General features: G+C 34.3%; 1 pseudogene; it reads left to right on the forward strand.

Annotated features, from left to right (window-relative positions):
- The first annotated feature begins 6904 nt into the window (after window positions 1-6904).
- LOC112701250 (nematode resistance protein-like HSPRO2) lies at window positions 6905-10527 on the forward strand (annotated as a pseudogene).
- Window positions 10528-13365: the final 2838 nt, after the last annotated feature.

The raw sequence follows: 13365 nt of genomic DNA on the forward strand, positions 1-13365 counted from the left end.
CACAGCTAACTCGTTAATAACTGACAAAACCATGATCATATCCCTGAAAGAAGGGGTAGCGACCGCCTATGGTAATGAGAAAAGATTTTGGAGGAAAAAATTGCGGGTTAACTGGCTGAAATGAAGGGATCAAAATACTCGATTTTTTCACTTTAAATGCTAATCAAGAAATAGGAGGAACAAAATCTAAAAATTAGAGGATGAGGCTGGGAGCTACTATATATCCCCGAAGGAAATTGGCGAGTGGGCACAAAGATATTTTAATGAATCATTCACAACCAGCAACCCAGAAGATCCTACTCTGTATATGGATGAATTGCAATGCAAATTGACACCTGGGATAAACAGAATTCTTACTCAACCGGTCACTGAAGAGGAGATCAAGAGGGTTATTTTTTCAATTAATGCAGGGGCAGCCCCGGGTGAGGATGGTCTTATGGCAAACATTTATCAATACTATTGTAATTGTATTAAAGGGGATGTTTGCAAAACAATGAAAAGTTTCTTTGGGAGCAACTGCATTCTAAAGGGTTTTAATCATACACAAATCTATTTAATCCCTAAGGTGCCAAATGCCACTTCTATGAACTAGATTTGACCAATCAATCTTAGTATGATCTTTTACAAAATCATATCAAATGTACTTGTTTATTGTCTAGAACCCTTTATGAATACAAAGTCGCATGGAACTCATATATTTTGGGTCAGATTACGTTGGAAGAAGGATAGAAAAGGCTCTATCATAACTACAAACTTTGACCAAATGACCTTCTACTCTTGAAACACAAGGGTTAAAATGACTTCGATGTGCGTCTCTTTCAAACCCTTGGAGTAGAGAGGTTTTACGTTCTGTCCCAAGGGGAGCCTTGCAATAAAGGGAGCATATTGATTTCGTCCAAGTCTAGTCCTAGAGGGTGTCGCATGAAACCCAGCCAAATACGACGATGAAGAGTCTCTCCCCCAAACTCTCCTACACAACATCAAACTCGCACAAGTTGCATCAATATTCCTAAAAGCACAGCTGTGATGGAAGTGGCAGAGACATTTCGCTCTAACCACCCATTCTTTGTAATGCACATAACAAGAAGGTTATTAGCTAACCACTTCTTGGTGAGTCTATTCTATCACATACGATGTTTATATACACTTCCTAATATAAACCTGTTCCAATATTGGTCCACATTGGTAGTAACTAGTTTTGTTTGTGGTCTTCTGCCAACCAAATATTCCACATTTTGGGGACGGCATTGGTGACAATGTGGCCATCACTCTACATGCAAAGGATATCTCTGTTCAGACGGCCTATAGCAAATATGGAAGCAAGCAAAGGTGTAACAGTGGCTCCATCACAGGAGGTTGGGCAGAATTCATCTGGTTATGCAATCTCATGGAAGAACATTTGGGTATTTTTAAGATATTCAGGACCAACCCAGACATGGTCCTCATGGTTCGGTTTGTTAATTATGAGCTTTTAAGGTTAGCAGGCCAGAGATGGATGTTTTTTGGGATTAATGGTATTGCCTATAACTCATCATATTTTTTGCTGTGAGAAGGATAGATGAACCTAATATGTTTTTTTGTTGTTATGCTTGGAACCCTGATTGCTATGTTATATTTTAAGTTATTTGTACATTGGCCATATCATTAGTATGAAATATTTCCTATGAACTCTATAATGCTACTTGATAATTTTAAATTGTTGCTTTGGCAAAACAAGATATCTAAAAATTCATAATATAGACTCTTGCATCATTGAGATCATATAGACTCTTAAATCATTAAGGTAACATATAACATATAGAGGTAGAATTTGATTTTCTCCCTACTTTATCAAAAATTCATAACCATGTCCACACCATAAGCTTAACTAAATTATTTCATATCACACAATTCTAGCAAAACTATTTCACAAGGTTTGTTAATGCTAAGACAGATGAACGGATCAATACAGACCTGCTGCTTCTTCCAGTTGAATGATCGAGTCATGCAAAATCATAGGGGTTTGAGCTGAAGTATGGATTTTTCCAGGCCAGGTAAAGTAATTAATTCAATTAGCTATAAACTAGTAATCGTCAATTAACTAAACCATCAATGAACTAAATAGTAAATGAAGTAACATTCTTACCTCGGATGAGTCACCAATAGTTCCAGTATCATCTTTACTCTCAGTTCCATAATATGATGTCCCATCTTGTGTATTCCTTCAGCTATTGTGGTTTAAATGTCAAGATAATCAATTATGGCCTATTTGGTGACAAAATCTGCACCTCTTGACGCCTTTCACTGATATGTGGTTTGCGTCCTTTCGTTTGTCCCTTTGCATGCTGAGCCATTTGTGGGTCCCTAATGCACCCTTCTAGTTTGGGTGATTTCTTAACATCATTCCAACCTTCTAAATTTCCACAATCCTTTTTTTCTTTCAGCCGTAGGATCTTCCAATGAATTTTGTCTGTCATGTCAACAAGTTCAGCTTCATTACCACATGACAATACACACATTTCCCTGTAAAGATCATTCAGCACCCAATTGCGATACGTAATCATTGAATTCCAACAAAATGGTCCCTTCTCCACAAATGCCTTCACTTTCGGGCGAGCTTTTTTCGACCAACGATGTAAAATAAGACTATTGGGTATATTGGTCAATTCTATATGTACAAGTACTGCTACAATGTGATCACACGATATACCTAGAGACTCTATCCTCAAGCAAGAGCACTTAAAAATGGAACTGCCATGACAATGAAATACTTGCCACTCTTTATGAGGTTTGCCTGACCGAGACACGATATATACCTCACAACTTGGTGTGCAAGTACATGTGCAGGCTTTGAGTGTACAAGCCTGCGAAAGCATCGGCCTAAATAAGAAGAAAATGTTCCTTGTGAGTTTGTTGGTAGCGGATCTCTCTAAATCATGCAGCAGACTCTATAGCAGTAGATCCTAAACCATAGACAACAGATCAGAGTGTGCTTCCCTAGACCTCATTTGGGATATGCAGTGCATAAACTGTTCAACAAAGTCCCTCAAATTATGCTGCGAGTGCAATAATTTACCAAGCACTAAATGCAATTTCTCACATCTAGACATTGTATGAAAACCCCCAAAGAAATGGCCATGAATATGTGCAGTTGTTCACATCTTCCTCCTAGCACAAAGGTCGGAAACTCATTGATTATCCAAAAGATCCAACGCAGTCACCATATTATACCAAATATCTTCAAAATCAGAAACCTCATAATCGAACAACATGCATTTCTAAAATTTAAAAGTGAGCATTTGAGTTGCTTAGATTAGAAGTTGCATTTCTTAGTAGATTCCATGCACACAACTGATGATAAGCACCGAAAAACGCCGCTTTGATTGCCTTTTTCATGTCTCCATGTCCGTCTATTTTGACACATCCATGTGCTTTACCCTTCATAGCCTCCAAGAATTGTTGAAACAACCATGTGTACATCTGCTCATTCTCACTCCACTATCACAACAACAAACACAATGGTTTGGTTATGCTGATATAAACCGAAGAATACAATCAGTGGGTATATATACTTGTTCTTTCGATATGGTGCATTAAATGCTATGACATCCCCAAACAAATGATAATCCAGCTGACTACAATTATCTGACCAAAACAGGTGTACAAGACGACCATCTTTATTAGCCAAATAACACACAAACATTTCTAGATTCTCCCACGCCATTGATTCCAAAAATTTAAGGCAAGACATTGCATCCCCACCAATTAATATCCTTTGCTTGCGTATCTGGTTATACATATCCCTCTTTTGAATAAATCTGTGGTGTTTTAATTCAAACTTTCAGCATCATGTTCATTTGATCAATGATGGATGCATTCATCTTTCTATGTCCAGATAGCATATAAGTTAGTCTGTCATCCAATATCTCATGGTTGTGAGCTTCCTAAAAGTACAAGATTATCCACCTACCACTTCTCCATGCACATGAACACGTATTTCCGCCTCACACCCGCATCTAATCTTAGGCTTTGGCTCACATTTATGTTGCTGGCCGTCATTATCGGACCCTATATCTTTGAACGCCTATCGAAAGCATACAAATTATTGTTGTGTCTTCTTGTTCTTTACATTTCGCCGAATCTTATTCTTCTTAACAGCAAAACCATTCATTTCTGTGTACAAATTGTAAAATGAGAATGCAACTGATCGATCCAGAAAATGGAACATCATATTCTCACTTGCAGTGATTTGTTTGAAATTAATATAGCCGAGCTCGGCTACACCGTCAACACCTCTTTCTTCCCAATTGTCATAGAAATTGTCACCGAAATACTCATGTGGATCTGAATCCTCCTCCCGAAAAATTGCATACTCAAAGGCATCACCACCACTACAGAATCGTCACCTCCATCCTCATCCGCACGACAATCTTGGTCGAAAGCAAAAAAAGACCCATCCAAATGGTTCACCACCGATTCTTCCTCCAAGCATGTCTATGCAGAACAAATTTTTAGAGTATACTCCTCTTACGGAAAAAAGTTTAAACATCCAAATACATAAAAGGGAATTTTGTGACAACATTATCATGACTTGATTTGCTCTAAATTCTTTCCTGGATAAATCTGCATATAACAAAACGTTAAAAACATACTGAAGGTTACATTAATGAAATTGAACTTGTTTTCCTGAAATTGAAGAGTGAATCAATAACCTACCTACCAGCGATAGAGACTCCATTGTTTGGATCCAATTAGGGTTTAACTGTAAATTCAACATTTTACTATAAGAAAAACCCTGAATACCATTAGTTTTAGCGTTAAACTTTAGCGACGAATTTACCGGTGAACTTATTAATAAATTCATCGCGTAAAAAAGTTATCGTCGGATTCAATTTTTTGACGGTAAATGTGTCGATAATAATTGGAGAAAAAACAGAAAAAAATTGGCGCGAAGATTACCACGGGATTTACCGGTAGATTTGGTAACGCTAATTAGTATAATGCTGCGTTTTGGTTACTCACAAAGTGTTACTGTCGGATTTATCTACTGATACATTTCACGGTAATCTTGCCCTAAATTCGAACCGCGAACCCTCTTCCCCCTTATTTTCGAATTAAACACACACTCTCTCTAACCTACTCTTTTCTCTCTCTCTCTCCCCCCCCCCCCCCACAAACCACTTCCAGCAGCATCCTCTGCTAGCGTCGGCCACCACCAACAGCGTCTAAAGACTGCGTGGATTCGACTGGTGCTCCTTGCGTCACATTGGTCACTTTGTCACCGCTGCTCCTTTCTTCCTTCAGGTTGGTTGTCCTCCTTCTTCTTATTATTATTTTTTTGCAATTTATTTAAAAATTCTTAATGCAGGTTCTTGAACTAACTTTTTATATTCTCTGTTGTAGGTTCTTGCACTAACTTTTCTTTTAATTCTATTAATTTTAGTTTAATTTAGTTTATGTTTGATTAGAATTTAGTTTTAAATTTTGAATTAGTTTTATGGTTGGTTCAATGTGTTGAAACTTTTTAAGCACAAAAAGTTTTAAACAAAAAAAATTCAAAAATTGTGAAAGCTAAGAGCTGAGTGAGAGAAACTTACTCCTATGAAAATTGGCAAGTTGACTGTTTCAAGTCCTCCAATTGGTAGAGCCCAACACTTAATGATGTCTTATTAAATAAATAGTATTGGCCATGAACGCAGAATTTAGATCTCGAAATCTATTGATGAACCAACTTAAGACATGCATATATATGATTTCTAAACGAGTTAAGATTTAAAACTGCCTATATCTACACTACATGCATTTATGGTCAGTTTTTTATATCTACACTATATCCAAGTCTTTTTATGAATTAAATTTAACTAAATTAAACAATAAAATTTAGAATAATATTAGTCATAACTAATATTATACTAGATTAACTTGGTCAAACATGATTAACAAAAAAATACTTAAATGTAAATATAGCATTATGTTTTAATATTTTGTACGTTGATATATACTATACTATGCTAAGTTTAAACAACCCTGAATACAAAGACGAAATAAAACATATAATAATAAGATTTTAACTGTTAAGATTATTATTAATATAAACTTTTAAATTTTTTACTTTAATAAATAATATATAAAAACTCAAATTTTGTATGTTTTATCATGAAAATATTTTTCATTAGTAACAAAAAAATATATTAGCTAATTACGTGCTAGTATATATATAATTTTATTAGCTAAGTCCTAGTTAATAACTAACAGATAGTATTAATAAGTTAGAGTAGCCAGTCTATCCCAAAATAAAAACATTACTTAATTATACTGGATATTCAATTATTAGCCAACGAAAATACTAAATATAATACGAGAATTAGTGGAATATATTATAATCAATTGTGGTGAGTGGTGACGACCAAGTAGTCCACACGTATTTGTTTCCAATATAATCCATAAATAATGATCAATTAGATAGATTGAGAGGAAAAAAGAAAGACAAGAAAATCTTAAAATGGAGTTGCTTAACCACATGAACAAGAGGAGCTACAATGGCAACGGCAAACAATCAATATCATAATCAAGAGTTCAAGACACGGTTTTTTTACTTTTTCTTTTAGCAATAATGTTCATTCCCTTGATGAGCAGCCCTGAAACTGGTGCTTTATCTTTATGTTGTTGTTCTGTCCCTAAAATTAACCTACATAACATGGCTCTATCCTCCTATTTTATTTGTCTAAATTATTGACTTGTGACTTGTCATCTTCTACATACATGTTCCATATTCACTTACCTCCTCACTTGTTTTCTTCTATCTTAGCTTCAACTCAATAATAATAATTATGTTCCATCCATGTAGTATATCGACATAATACGTGAATAATATTGAATTAGCATATTGATGAGATATAGAGTATGAACCTATTACTATACATTAATGAACGAGTGGCCTGTGTGTAACTTAAATCATGTAACAGGTAAATGTTTCTTTAATTTTCCTATCTCTAAATTTGAATAGATAAAATTTTAACAAATTTTGTTTAATACAAACTAGTTTGATATATTTTTTTTCCCAACAAATTATATCTTGTAGTATTTTTATGTTTTTATTTAAAGACGTTTACTTAGTACTATTTTCTATTAGAACAAGAAATCTTTCTTTTACTTTTTCCTCGTACTGCCTTTCTTGACAGAAAAATAAACAGAGTTGCATAATGCATGTTTCTATAAAGAGACGGTTGTTAGAGGAGTCTAAGAACAAGTTCAACGGTGCAGTTCTATTATATTTTTTCTGACATGAAGAGAACTAACTATTGGAGAGAAGAGAAAAAGAGTCTCTTGTACAATTTTTGAGAAAAGATAGTCCCTCTGAATGAGAATTTGTATTGTCTAATAATAACTTGTCACATGACAAATTATTATAAAAATAACAACAATGCTAGGGAACTAAAAGGATATTAGTCAAAAACCAGCCAAATATCTCTAGGTGAATCCAAAATCTCTACAAGTTAATACATAGGGATGTTTCTTCTGCTAAGTATCAGAATGTTTCTTTTTCGTACTAAATGGATGTTCTTTTATATATTTTTCAAATTTTCTTGTATTAGAAATGTGAATGTCTCTATTTCTTTAAGAATTTCATAATTTTTTTTAAATTTTATAGATATTTAATTATTTTTGCTAAAATATAACTGGATATTTCTTTTTTAAGTATTAGGATATTTTTTCATATTAAATAAATATTTTTTATATTTTTGTAATTGTTTAAAGACTCCTTTTGGCTAAGATCAAGTGTGTAGTTTGCAGTCTCTTTAATCATCAAAACAGCATCTAATATCCTAAAACGCAGAGAGCAACATCGTGATCACGTGGATAACTTCGAGAACTTGAATCTCTGCGTGACGCACCAGATTGTGGAGTCCTGGTCACGCGTCGCGCGTGTGCTGCTCGAGTGTTGCGGAGTCGGTGTCGAGAAGGCCGCGAGGGAGTGCTACGCAGTGGAGCGGATCTGGAAGCTTCTAACAGAGATCGAAGAGCTTCACTTATTGATGGATCCAAACGATTTGATGAAGCTGAAGAAGCAGATCGAGATTTGGTGTTTCGGCGATACGATGGCATTTTGCTTCCGGTCGAAGGAGCTAGTGGAGGTGACGAAGATGTGTAGGGAGATGAAGAGGATGGTGCTGGAGATATTGGAGGTGGAGGTTGATCCGAAGGGAGGGCCGGGGATAGTGGAGGCCGCAATGAGGGTTTATGCGGAAAAAAAGGAGAATGATACAAGGAATAGAGGCGGCGATGAAGAGATTCTTCTTCGGTTACAAGCAGGTTGTGGTGGCGGTGATGGGGAGTGCGGAGGCTGGTGGGAACCGAGTTGGTTCTGGCAGCTCACTGATAGAAGAGAAGTGGGTCCCGGTGGGGAGACGGAGATGGCCTGACGATGAGAGAGAAGGGTCTGTGTGTGTGATTGTTGGAGGTGGGTAGGTTAATGTGAGAGAGAAGAGGAACGTTTTTATAGGTTTTAATTAGGTTTACTTAATCTTTTAAATTTTTTAAAATTTAAATTTAAAAAATTTAAAATTAATTAATTATTAATATAAATTAATGTGGCTTTATTTAGTTTTTGGCTGGTAACCTCTTGGTTTCATATACTTTTCCTAAAAATAAATAATTATATAAAATTTGAATTAATTAAATAATTATATCTCTATTTAATTAATAATTTATATTAATTATTTAAATAATAATTAATTAAATAATTAAATTATAACTAATTTATTAATAATTATAATAATTAATTATATTAAATAATTATATTTTTATTTAATCAATGATTTATATTAATTATTTATATCATAATTAATATTGAATATTATTTATATTATTATATTAAATTATAATTAATTAAATTTATTTACATAAAAAAAATAAATTTAACTTTTACACCTTACAAAATAATTTTTTGTTGGATTGGTTAATTTTATTTATAAAATTTAAAATGCTAACCACATCATTAAAATTAGCCGTTGGAAACTAGCCGTTAGGGGTGTGCATGGGTCGGGTGAAATCGGGTTTGATGTGACCTAGACTCGGCCTGAAATATGTACCGGGTCCATTTATGAAACCCGAACCCGACCCTAGACCCGATGAAATCTATACCCTTTCGGGCCACAACTATACCGAGTGAAAATCGGGTGAAAACTGGGCCGTTAACATTATATTACCTTGATACCTTCTTGTAAGTTAGCATGTAAAAGTATCCAAATTTCTAAGACTCCAACCATTATTTGATATGGTAAAATTCACTTAGAAAAATATAACAAGAACCAACTCTTCTCTAAAATTAAAGCATAACCATAATCAATACTAATATTGCCTAATAACACCAAATATTTAAATCAATACAAATAACACAATATTATGCATTAGTCTAAAGTCTTATGCATTTTAAATATAAAACATTAACTTATAGTCTTATATATAATGACTAATAATACAAAATATTAAGGTTTACAATACTTAAATTCCACATAATAATAGCCATCATCCATCACTAATAATACAAAATATTTATTGTGTATGATGCCCCGGCCACCGGGCCGATTTCGGGTGACCCGAGCTATGGCCCGGATCCGACCCGAAATAATGACTGGGTCTATTTTTGAGACCCTTACCTGGTCCTAAATCCGATGAAATCACACCAAATTAGCCCCTAAAGTGTTCGAAACCGGGCCGGGCCATTCACACCCCTACTAGCCGTTATTATGTTACCGTTATTATTAATAAATTAATATTTTATTACTCTATATATACAACTTATATACACTTCTATTCTCACACTTTCTTCTACTCTTCTTCATCTTCTTTCAAGTTTACGAAATCAAAGTTCTGTTGATATTATTTTTTGTTCAAGAAAATGGATACCAACTAACTCAACTCTTTTTTCAATTATTTACAAAAAAAGGGATCCTAACCAACAAAAAAATAGATCCCAACCAATCTCAAACCTCAAACTCTCAAATTCTAAATTAAAACTTCACACTACCAAATACATTTCAAAATCCAAATCCACAAAATCTTCCTAATTTCAATTTTCAAACTCCTTATAATACTCAATTTCCTATATTTCAACCTCAAAATCAAAATTCACAAACATCATATTTTTTATTTTCATCCATATTTAACCCCTCTATTGGAAATGTTACTCCAACATCCTTGCCATTTCCAACTCAACTCAGTGCATCAAGACATAACTTATCTGGTGTTTGTGACTCTTCTAACCTATTCTCTCAGACTCCGATATAATCTAGTCCATATTCGCAATATTTAGATTTTAACAACCCTCGTGGATTAGATGCTATCGACCTCAATGATGATGATATTGAAAATCAGAGGCAAGATAGTATTCAACACTGGCATTGGAAGGAGGATGAGATGTTGATCAGTGCATGGTTAAATGTTTCAACTGATCCTATAGTTGGTACCGATCAAAAGAGCGAAATATTTTGGAGTCGAATTCATATCTACTGTGTAGAATTTTACGCTGACATGACAAGGGGGTAGTTGCATGTAAGAAACGATGGTATAAAATCAACAAGGCTATTGTACAATTTGCTGGTTGCGACGATCAAGCTAGTCAAAACATAAGGAGTGGTTCAAACGCTGAATATATAAAGGAGTTGGCCTATAAACTTTATTCCATAAATTATAGTAAAAAATTCACTTTTGAGAGGCATTAGAATATGCTTCGTTTGGAGCAAAAATGGAGAAGCCAACTACCTACACAAAGTGGAGGCTCAAAGAGAACTAATATTAGTGTAACTGGAGCATACTCATCCTCATCAAATCCAGAAATACCGTTGGCTGACGAAACTGATGTGGACTCTCCCGTTCGCCCACAAAGATCAAAGAAGAGCAAGAGAAAAGATAAGAAAAAAAGCATAAATGTCTAAAGATCTTAGCGAAAAGAATCATCGATTGTTAAAAAACTATCTCTCATGAAAGATATTAAGAATATTAGAGAAAAGGAACTAATGGATATGAAAAAAGAAAGAGAAGCGGAGAGGGAACATAGAGCAAAGATCATGGTAATCAAAGAGAAGGAGTTACAAATGGAAGCGGCAATGAAAGAACAAGAATTATAAACTCAGAGGTATATTAAAGAAATGGAGATAAATGCAAAAGAAAGGGAACTGGCAAGGATGGCTAAGGAAAGAGAAAGAGAAATGGATATGCAAATACTTAATGCTAATACGTCTACAATGAGTGAAAAAGCGACGAGTTCTTCGTGAGATTGCATGTGAGAAAATAATCAATAAGTGGTTTACTTAATGGTTCCTTGTATTCGTAGAGTTAGGTAGTATGTTTTATTTTTATTGTGTTTTACTTGCATGTGATGTAGTCTGTTTTATTCATTTCTGATGTAACTTTTTAAATTAGTCAATATTATTGTGTTGTTATTGTTTATGAAAGTGACCATTGCAAAACTAGCCGTATTAAACTTAAAAAAAGGCTAGCCATTAAGTAGCTGTTGCGAAATTAGCCATTTTAAACTTAGACAAGAAAAAACTAGCCGTTAAGTAGCCGTTGAGAAGTAGCTACTTGTTGTGGACACACTTATAAATATCAACTATCAATGATTCAACAACTCTATTTCAACTCTTGTTTTTCACCTCAAAAGAAGACTAAAAAATACATCTCTACATATGGCTATAAATTTTGATGATATGTTTAAAGAGACTTTGTATGGTAAAAGAAAACGGCAAGATAACACACTCATGGATAATTGGACCAATGAATGTTTATTCGATGATTCAGAAGAAGGTATCGATAGAAGCTCTATCTCAACTCCTCATAGATGGATCAACAGAGATCGAGAAGCAGGACATGATTGCCTTTTTCAAGATTACTTTGCAGATGAACTGGTGTATAATGCTAACATTTTTCGAGGGAGATTTCGAATGAGAAGACATGTGTTCCTTCGATAGTAGATGCTCTCTCAAACGTCTATCCGTATTTCCAATAGAGGGCCGATGCAATTGGAAGAAGAGGCTTGTCACCACTCTAAAAATGCACTGCTGCGATATGGATGTTAGCATATATCGTAGCAGCTGATGCTGTTGATGATTATGTGCGCATATGCGAGAGCACTACAATTGAATGTTTGAAAAAATTTGTTGAAGGTGTACTTTCGGTATTCGAGGATGATACTTGCGAAAACTAAATCCAAATTATGTACAACGCCTACTACAAATGGCGGATGGTCGTGGCTTTCCTGGCATGTTGGGTAGCATTGACTGCATGCATTGGCAATGAAAAAATCATCCAAAGGCATGAAAAGGTATGTACATGAGTGGTTATAGTGGAGTTGCATCCATTGTACTTGAGGTTGTAACATCTTTAGACAATTAGATATGGCATCTGTTCTTTGGAATTTCTGGTTTAAATAACAATATCAACGTGTTAGATCGTTCTCGAGTGTTCGATGATATTCTAAATGACCGTGCTCCGAAGTTAAATTATACTATTAATGGTAATAATTATACTATGGGATACTATTTAGCAGATAGTATTTATCTTGAATGGGCCACATTTGTCAAATCAATCTCAAAGCCACAAGGGGAGAAACGCAAGTTATTTGCACAATACCAAGAAGGGCAAAGAAAATATGTGGAGCGACTATTCGGAGTGTTACAAGCACGCTTTGGAATTATACATGGTCCAGCTCGCTTTTGAAAAAAGAAGAAACTTGCAAACATAATGAGAGCTTGTATTATATTGCATAATATGATTGTTGAGGATGAAAGAGACACTTATGTAGGAAATTTTGCTCAAGACTTAGAGTATGACGATGTCGAAAATGGTTTATCACAACCTCAGCTGGGAGAGGAAGATTTTGTACCATACCATCAATTTCTCCAAAGAATTTCTCAACTTTGAAATAGGTAGCAGCATAAACAGTTGAAAGAAGACTTGAACACATATGGCAATTTCACAATGCTTATCGTCAACTATAGAGTTTAACTATGTTTTTTTTTTGTTTTAAGTAATTTTACAAATTAGTGTAATCCTGAATTATATATTATATATTATTGTTATATATGAATTTTTTTAAATATTAATATCTTTTAATAGTGAATTATTTTTGAATTTATAAATTTAAATAATATTATTGAAAAAAATAGTAACTATATTAATTTTAATTAATTAATTAAGTGAAACCACAACAGAGACTAAAGTTAGTTCCTCCTAGTGGAGAAGAGAGAGATACTTTGAGTTCCTATTTACTGTTTATGACGCAAAAACTGATGTGGAGTTACTTTTTAAGATAGATGGGTCATAAATAGAGATTGGGATGAATTCTCTACTAGAGATGGTCTAAGTGGTCTGAGTGAGTCACAT

Source organism: Arachis hypogaea, chromosome 7 (assembly GCF_003086295.3).
Source record: "Arachis hypogaea cultivar Tifrunner chromosome 7, arahy.Tifrunner.gnm2.J5K5, whole genome shotgun sequence".
Taxonomy (NCBI): domain Eukaryota; kingdom Viridiplantae; phylum Streptophyta; class Magnoliopsida; order Fabales; family Fabaceae; genus Arachis; species Arachis hypogaea.